Source organism: Pteropus alecto, unplaced genomic scaffold (assembly GCF_000325575.1).
Source record: "Pteropus alecto unplaced genomic scaffold, ASM32557v1 scaffold146, whole genome shotgun sequence".
In the NCBI taxonomy this organism is placed as follows: Eukaryota; Metazoa; Chordata; class Mammalia; order Chiroptera; family Pteropodidae; genus Pteropus; species Pteropus alecto.
Window position 1 is genome coordinate 20220853 of NW_006442107.1, and position 9851 is coordinate 20230703.

At 34.1% G+C, this 9851-nt stretch overlaps 1 pseudogene; it reads left to right on the forward strand.

The window, feature by feature from the left end:
- Positions 1–5348: 5348 nt before the first annotated feature.
- LOC112469277 lies at positions 5349–5466 on the forward strand (annotated as a pseudogene).
- The last annotated feature ends 4385 nt before the right edge of the window (positions 5467–9851 follow it).

Consider the following 9851-nt stretch of genomic DNA (forward strand, 5'->3'; position numbering starts at 1 on the left):
GTACCATGGCTTTGAAACCACCTTTATACTGATTTTGCACCCAAATTTTATCCAAATGTTATCTTTTTTTTTTTTTTTTTTTTTTAATCACTGTATTACCCTAGTCCAAGCAGCTATAGTTACTTTTGGCATAGAATCTTCTCACTGTCATCTTGCCCTTCCGACAATATATTCTCCATGTAGTTGCCAGAGGGATCACTTAAAACTTTGTCATAGATATCATATCATTACCCTGCTCGAAACCCTTGTATTGCCTAAACCCACTGATCACTTCCATGATCTAAACACATTTCATGATCTGGTCTTTCTCTACCTCTTTTAATTCTTTTCATACCATGCTACCCTGCTGTCACTCCAGTCTTCCTGTTTCACAATACTCTAATACTCAATATTCCTTCTCAGAGCCTTTCCCTTAGCTTTATCCTTCTCCACGGTTTCCCTGAACATTTTCATGTCTTATCAGAAATCTATTTGAATGTCACTTGCTTGGAGACACATTCCCTAAGCATCTTAACTAAAAAGCATGACAAACACATAAACAACTACCTTCCTCACACAGATCAAACTCTGTAGACTTAGCTTTTATTGCTTTCTTCATAGAACTTATTATTTTCTGGAACTGTAAAAATTTTTATATTTATATATTATTATCTCCCCAAATAAGATGTATACTGTGGAAAAACAGGAACTCTATTTCTAGCTCACTGTTGAATTTCTACTACCTAGAACAGTATAAATGCTCAATAAATATTTGTTAAATGAATAATTGAATAGTGTTGATATATAATATTTTCATGATAATGGAAGTTGATTGGGCAATTCTGAGCATATCCAACAGATGTTAACAAAGACTTAATGGTATTGTGTAAAACGATATGTTCACCCATGAATAGCCTATATCCATTTTGACCATTATCAAATGGAATACTTAAGCTAGGTTTATTTTATTGATATAATTTAGAGAAAAATCATTATAACCTCATGATTGTCCTTGAGGCATAAACTATATTTGCTTACTGTACCATGCAAATATAGGTACATAAAATTAATTATATTCTATGAGAACAAAATAATTCTAATGAAAGCAAATGGGGCAAACACTTGCATGACTATAAAAACTAAACATATCTTTATTTTCAAGAGTAAATTTAACATTCATTTCACTGATAAAATTGTAGAGTAGATCAATGCAGAAGTCCACAAATTCTCATTAATACCTACCTGTACATGGTGTAACATACTAATTGTTACCACGATAATTATAAAGCCTATAACTAGCATACAAAGTATGGCTTTTCTCCATTAAATATTTGTAAAGCATAATGATGAGATATTTTCATACCACCACAATTTTATGTGTCTATCATATAGTTTATATTCTGGATTATATACTATAAAGTCAAAACAATTAAAACTTAAATTAAGCATGGAATAGTTATCTGTTACTGTGCATTTAATAGTTATCTGTCACAGTGCTTAAATTAAGCATGGAATAGTTATCTGTTATTGAAGCATTTACACCAGCCCTTAATAGATTGTACTCGGTAGTCTTGAACAGAACTATTTTAGTAATTGCTTCCCTTGACCAACTTGATAACTGCTGGTCGTAGCTGCGCATTTTCTTCAATGATTAGAAAGTCAGTTAGGAACACTATATCAGATTCATGCAATTTATTCCATATGTAATGGGAAGTGTGAATAGGTGTAGAGGGAAAAGCTAGAAGAAATTGGCAGTGAGAGATCCGGGTGTTCATTTCTGAAATGGAAATAGAAATAATGATTATTTCATAAAAAAACCCAAAAGTCTGCAGCCAATTAAGAAATAACAAATGTAGTATTTCCATTAATACTCCCACATGTGCTTCTCCCCCTGTTTACTCATCACTTTATATTCAAGTTCAGGTTGGCAACATGAACTTTCTAACATTTTGGTCACTGGCTTGAGTGACCTTACATAGTATTCTGTTTGCTTGTGACAGACCTGGTTTATGCTGGTTGTCCCAATGTAATTATTTAATCCTACTCTTTTTAACTCTAAAAGATGTCTTGATTTATATTATACATTATGTACTTACCCTAACACTTGTCCATGTGCATTACAAAAGATGCCAATTAGCAAATGTTGCTGAGAAAAAAAAGACTTTTAAATAATTGTCAGTGTAGAAATGTAACAATACAGTTTATATTTTTCCACAGAATTATAATCTACATCATTTGGCTTAAGATGGTAATGGCTTATGACAATTGAGTTCCAGAATTTACTGAGACAAAATTTGTGGTAGATTTCCATGTGCCATATTGATGTATAAACACACACAGACACACATGCTTATAAGTAGAATTACAGAAGGAAGGCCCAAGTTGTTTACACACTGTGGGTTCAGACATGCCTACGCTTATATAGAGAATTCATAGGATGAGCCTGCCTCTAGAGCGATTGCCATTTGCATGATGAACCAAGAAAAGTTTACCAACCTGATAAAAATGTAAAACCTGATAGAAATGTGAAGACTCATAAACTTTGTCAAAGGAAAGTAGATTCACTCAGTGTGATTATGTGTAAGTGTAAGTGTGAATGTATGTGTCTTTCTACATATCTGACTCTGGTGCATTACAGGATGAAAAGTGACCAGGTAATTATAATTTAATAATATCTAAATGTGATTATACTTAAACTTTTCCACAGTTACATATTCGTTCACTTCAACTCCTCTAGTATAATGTCTTTTTCCTCCTTCCCTTCTTCCCTCTTTTTTCCCTCTTCCCTCCTTCATCTCTTCCTTCCTTCCCTCCTTCCTTCCTTCCTTCCTTCCTTCCTTCCTTCCTTCCTTCCTTCCTTCCTTCCATCCTTCTTTCCATCTTTTCTTTTTCTCTGCCTGTACCTATTTGATCCATGTATAAATATAGAAAAGTATAAACTTGACAGTTGATCACACTTTCTAGATTGTTTCCACCCAGAAATCATAATCTCAACCAAAAATACATAGAACTTATCACATATACCTAAAACTTATAAATTTATCTCATATGCACTTATGATAACCTTGTATTTTAACTTGTCAATAACGTGTGTGTGTGTGTGTGTGTGTGTGTGTGTGAGAGAGAGAGAGAGAGAGAGAGAGAGACAGATAGATAGACAGACAGAGAGAAATTTCCATATATTTAAATCTAGTTTCAAAAATAGAGTGTAAGGTCCTTTTGGTACTTATAAGGAACTATGGATCAAAGTCAGGAGATTTGGGTTCCAGTTTCAGTTATGTTCCTTGGACAAATCAACACTTTGGGGCCTACTTCTTCATGTACATGATAGTGCATAATTTAACAGTGAAAGAATACAGGCAGGCAGAGTGGGAAAGAGATTCGTAAGATGGTTTATAAGCCTTGCTTTTTTTCTCCCTTGAAACTCATCCCATGAAGGGGTGCTGTTCCCAAAAGCAAAACCAGCAGGCTCATTCTGTCTGTTGCTAACATGGCTGTTCCAGATGTTTCACTATAATCTTATGGGCAACTTGTGAATAAGGGCTGCAGTTCATTAGTAGCCTTGCTGTAAGAGATAATGGTTTTCTTCCTCTCTAATACAGGAAATAAAAGATTACATTCACCCTCAAGTTGCCATTTAAACTATACAAGTCTTACACAACAGAGCCAAAGGTTTAAAACGCAGTTTGTAAATAAGCATTTTCTAAAAATGTAAAGTAAGGCTGAATCAGGACACTCTGCCCAACATAGAGTAAAAACACTGAGACAAACAATGCACTCCTGCTTCCATAGATCAATTTATAGATCCAATGCTTCTTTCAATGAGAGGACAGCACGACATTACAGTCACACAAAGGACACAAACCACAAGGTCAAATGACACTGTGCTGGCCACACCTCACCTGAATTTGATTACTTTTTCTTGTTTCTGCTTTCATTAGCTATGCGGTGGTTCTGTCCTCTGTGGAACACATTTTCAATATGAATTCTCATACTTATAGGGATATTAGCTCTCATATAATAGCTTTTTATGATTACCTATATCAAGGAATTATGGTTTGGAACCATGTGGGTAGTCCTCATTTAATGAATGTATAAGCTCGGCACACCCATATTGGCTGACTAGGTAAAGTGGGAGAAAATTGTTTATTTGATTTAGGAGATGGAGGCTCTTTTTGGTAATAAAAATGAATATGTACCTGCAGGCTACAAATAGAAGTTTATGCTCAGGATAAAAGTAACTAGAAAGTCTGAGGAACCCAAGGATCAAAGCCAGACATTTAGGATCTGGCTAAATGTGGTATCAAGACATTAGTTAGTAACAACAATATTGGGATTTATAGAGCTTTTTATAGCTTAATAAGTATTTTCACACACATTTTCTTATGTAATCCAGGTACAGCTCAATCAGGGGCTTGTTATTATACCCATTTTACTGATGAAGAAGCAAGTTCAGATAAGATTAATGAATTGCCAGTGGTCCTAACTCTGCTACTAACCAGCTCAAACAAGTAACCTAACCTGCCAGTGTCTCAGGCTCTTTAGTGGGTAACATATGTGGATAATAATACTACTTAGTTCATATTGATATTATGAACAATAAATGACTTAATGAATGTAAAGTGCTAAGAATAGTGTATGTAATTCAGTAAACCTCAATAAATATTAGCTAAAAATTGTACTGATTGCATGAAGAATGATTAAGATTTAAATTTAGGTCTTCTGACATCACATCCAGGGAGAACCCTACTGTGGTGTAACTGTTCTTTGAGTAGAAGGGTATCAAATTGAACCAGAGGCCCAAGATTCTGGAAGTGTATGTATGTCTTCAGGGAAGGGAAGCAAGCAAGAGAAGCTCAAGTTCAAGGTCTAAGCAATAAGGACAAGATTATTACTTTGACATGACTTGAAAGAGATGGTTTGATATTAAGGTCAACCGCTTCTCTGGGAGTTTGATCTGATGCCTTTAGAGCCAGGACTATTTTTCAGGAACAACTAAACTAAGATCTGTAGGCAAAGGTGAGAGGTGACAACTGAGCTATTCGTGACATCGTGCCAGCTAGTCTGGATGTCATATAAACTTAAAGAATTGAAATCGGTTTTCTCCTGATTTTTGATAATAGTTAATATTAAAAACTGCTTTTAGACCATGCCCTGGAATCTTTTGTGGTATATAAAAGACAAAGGTTAAAAAACATGTGTGAAGTTCATAATGTGATTGGAAAAAAATTGGAAAGAAATCTGTATAATCTCTACTTATTAATCTCATAAATCCTGGCATATTTAAAACTCATAGCCTATTGTCTCTAATATGGTATATAAGCATTTGAACAAAAGAAGGAACTATTTAATAATAATTGCAACTTTCTGTCTACAGCCATGCCACCCTGAACAAGCCCGATCCCATTTGATCTCGGAAGCTAAGCAAGTTAGGCCTGGTTAGTACTTGGATGGGAGACCACCTAGGAAGACCAGGTGCTGTAGGCGTAAAAAATAAAAAAATAAGGGATGGTAAGCTGACAATGTCCTTGAAGTCTGTGTGGTCAACCAAGGATTGCCTCGCCTAAAAATAATAATAATAGTAATTGCAACTTTCTACATTGTATTCTGCTGAAAGTTATTAACATTTAATAGTTCTGCTGAAAGTTATTAACATTTAATAGTTCTGACTTTCAGAGAGTTAAATGTCTGAGTCTCATATCTGTCGCTGAAAAAACGATTCCTATTTTATAGAGTTGTAAAAATCAAATGTGAAAATACTTTGAGAACTGTATGATGTATAATAATTATCCACCCATTTATCATAAGCTTGTCTTCCTGTTTATTTTTTAGTTGTCTAATCCTAAATGTTCCAAGTTTATGGGCTGAAGATGATGGTGAGCCAGCCATATAGCTTGAAATGACAATATAAACTAGTTCTATGAACAAAACTTCTGGAAATGGGCTTTATTTCCAATTTATGGATAACACCAACATGTGAAGGTGTGGGAAGACTAAACGCAGAATGATCAGGTAGGAGGCTGTTGTGAAAGGCTACTTCAGAGGAAATGAATCCTCTATAACTGAGATGATGAGTTTGACAAGTCAGGAGGAAAAGCTGTGTTTGTAAAGGGATATAGAGTTTAATCTTAGATGTGTTCAAAACCTTGAAGCAGAATCTCAGAGTCATCTCTGATTTATTCATCTCTATTGCCATTTCAAGTCATTTGCCAAGCCCTGAATTGTCAGCTTTCTCAATACTTGGAAAAAATCATCTCTCTTTTATTTTTTGCAAAATCATCTCTCTTTCATTTTTTGCTGCCAAGACCCTCCTCATTTCTTGACTGACAACTGCCATAGGCTCTTCACTGGTCTGTCTGCCTACACTCTTGGTCCTTTCAATTTTCTTAGCCACACTATTGGCATTTAAGGTACTTAGTATAAAAAATGCAGTCTTTCTCCCTCAACTCCCAATTCACAAGCATTTGGAGCTTATTGATCTCTGCCCTTTTGTGTAGCCCCAGTGAACCAATGGCATCACTTTGGGAGGCAACTGCTGTATGCCGTACTACATCACTCCTCCAGTTCAAATTTTACATGAAAACTCTAAGGTCCTTTGTGATTCTTGTCAAAGGGCACATCAAAAAAAAAATAAATGGTTATTCTGAAATTGTTATGAAGCCTTCAGGGAAGTGATGTTTGAATACTATGAGATGTGTAAATAAGATTTATTGAGTGATAAGCTCATGGTTTAAATAAAATTGACCAGGTGATCATGAAACATTCATATAAATTTCACATAACAAAGTTTACATTTGGTTAAATAGTTTTAGAAGCTCTACTGTGGAAAAAAGGCACATGGAACATTCTGGCAAATTTGAGAATGAGAAAAAGAGCAGTGCCTAATGCCCCAATGATAGGTAGATATGTATTATAAATAGTTACAGAGAGAGTATACTAATTATAGTTTGATTGTGAAATAAATATGAAATCAAATGAAGGTTCCTAAAGGGGCATATAACTGGCAGTAAAGGCAGTACTTAAAATTCTATCAATTGACAATTTCATAAACTCCTAGAGTGCCTAATATCTTTGATTTAAAAAAAACATGTGCCTTCTATAAAGGGAATTTGCTTAATTTCTTCCTATGATTTATGCAATCTAGCAATCTTCAATGATAAAATTATAAACAAATGAGTTTTTTGAAGGTCATTTCAATCACTATCTTGCATGATATGCCTGTATGCGCTTGACCTTTAAGCATTAAACCAATGGTTGAGCATCACAATTTTGAAGGTCATTAACTGTGATGAATCTATGATATAAAATAAGATTGAGAGAAAGAAAGTTAAAAGCTGTCAATAACTGTAGCATGTTCTATATGTACTAGATAATTAAAGAGTAAAATCTCACATGATCATATATACATATATATTATGTATAATGTGTTGGTGTCTGTTTGTATCTGTATGTATATGTATGAGAGAGAGCATTGATGTGCTGCTTTTTGAGTGGAAATAGGTGGTATGCTGATAGAAGAGCAGGAGTTAGGGTAGGATTAAATCAAAAGCAGTCTAATAGTTACTTTATTACCTCTGGGGCCCTCCAGTTTCCTTTCTAAGCTCCCGTATATCTTATTTTCTATCTGGAAATGCTATACACAACTTGGTCAGCCGAGAAACTTTTGGTCTTAGATAAATTACTTTAATTCTGTATCATTTATTTCACCAGTCTGAAACCTCATATAGTAACTACATCACAGTAATAGAGTTGGGGGTTGTTTCTTTTTCAGAGATGTGAGGATTTATGGTACCCTATCCATGAAAAATGTATCATCCCCATTGCATACATAAAACAATTAACACATGGCATTTTTGTTAGTTATTACTTTTCTCCCCCTGACAACACTGGGAATGCTCTGAAAGCAAAAATGACCTTATTTGCCTTTATAATTCAAACAGTAAGTCCAATGCCTTGCACATAGAAGATGCTCAATAAATGATGATTGAATTTAAGGAAATTTAGATTTTATCAAAGGACTTACGATAGCCCAATAGTCAATTTTACCCTATAAATTATTTAATGTAGTAAGTTCAAAAGCAATTTCTTATTGCAAAACTAACGAACTAATAACACATATTTTTAAAGCAAATTTTCGTAGTGCAAGATTTTTTCTATGAAGAACTCCATGACAGTAAGACACAAAAGTAACTCAGGTATATACTGTGTTGTGGAAAAAAGATTTGTAATAACTTTACTTTTAAGCGTGGCTGCTTACTGAAATTGAAAAATATTCTCATCAAATTCAAACATTCTAGAGGCTAATAAAAAATTCTAGTCATGACGATAAGGAAACTGTATGAGGTAACTATATTCAATTTGAAGAATCTATTCTAGGAACTTATCCTTATAGGCTTGTAAGCACGATGTATTGTGGATCAGAGAATAACTCAAGTAAGGGGAACTTAAAGATAGAGAAGAATGCCATTTGAATTGACAACAATGTACTTGGTCTCATTATTATTTAAGCCATAAGACACACAATGTATTGGATTTACTTCCATCTCTTTCCATTTCTTTCCTTAAACTTTACTCACCTAGGCACCAACAAGACCCAGAGGAAAACTGAAGCGTTACACACAGAAACAGAAGTATTTTTATATACTGCTGTGGAGCAGCACAGCTTGCTTTCTCTGCAACAAGGCAGAAAGGGCTGAACTCTAAATCATGCTCCGGGTGGTGGTGGACTGGCTGGCTGTGTGGAATGCCCCAAGGGGTGAAAGATCAATTTAGTTTTGCTACGTCATGTCAGCAGTGGCTGTCTTTAAGATGCTGACAGGGATCTGGTTGACAGTTTGATGAAATTTAACTGCTTTGATAAGGTTAAAGGAGGCAACCAACTACAAATTAGAAAACAAAACACAAGGCTGCTTAGAAGCTTGATTGCATGCTAGAAATGAGTTGTCAACTGCCAACATTACCAATCCCTACTACCTCTTTTTCATTAAAAAGAAAAAAGTCAAGAAGAAAGGGAAGAAAAAAAGGAATAAAAGCAAAGCGTCTCATAAAAACTAGCCCAATGATTTAAGAACATTTATCAGTTACTCTGGCTGATATTGCAAAAAATAAAAAAATTGACTACTGCCAGTTAAAAGCACATAATGTCTATTGTTTCTAATCTTTTTGAGAAGTTATAGTACCAATTAAAAATCTATGCAGGATAAAGGAAGGAATTATAGCCTTTATGGATTTGCTGGGAAAAATAACAAAGTTCAGAAAATAAAATAACTAAAATAAATGATTACTAGTGATGTCCATACAATGTAAAAAAAAAGTCCAAAAATATTTAGAGAGCTTTACTTAAATATGACTTACACTCTTATAAATTAAAATTAAACAAGAAGTGTTAGATTTATGATAATGGCCACTCAGCTTAATTTGTAAGCGACTCAATTTAGTAAAGTGACACAAAACACAGCTTATTGAAGAGATTACCAAAATATTCCCCAGGAACCCACAATAGCTGTTGCATAAAATAGTAAAATATCTGGTTGGATAAATTTATTCATTTTTTTCGTAAAAGGAAATAACATGTGTGCTACTCAGGGTCTAAATTTCTACTTTGTAAAGATGTATCTGGTAGAGTTAATTGCAAATCATAATCTTTCAATTTTTGTTTATAATATTAATTAAAAAAATCAAGAGTACCAATTATTTTGTCTAATGTCTTTCAATTTTAATGTGATGTTTTCTCATGTTGAAATGAATTTATTCATTTTCGCCAAGAATAGCATACTTCTCCATGGAAGGGTTCACGATGTCTATATGTCTTATTACTGGTGATGTTAATTTTATCACTCGGTTATGATGGTGTCTTCCATATTTCTCCACTG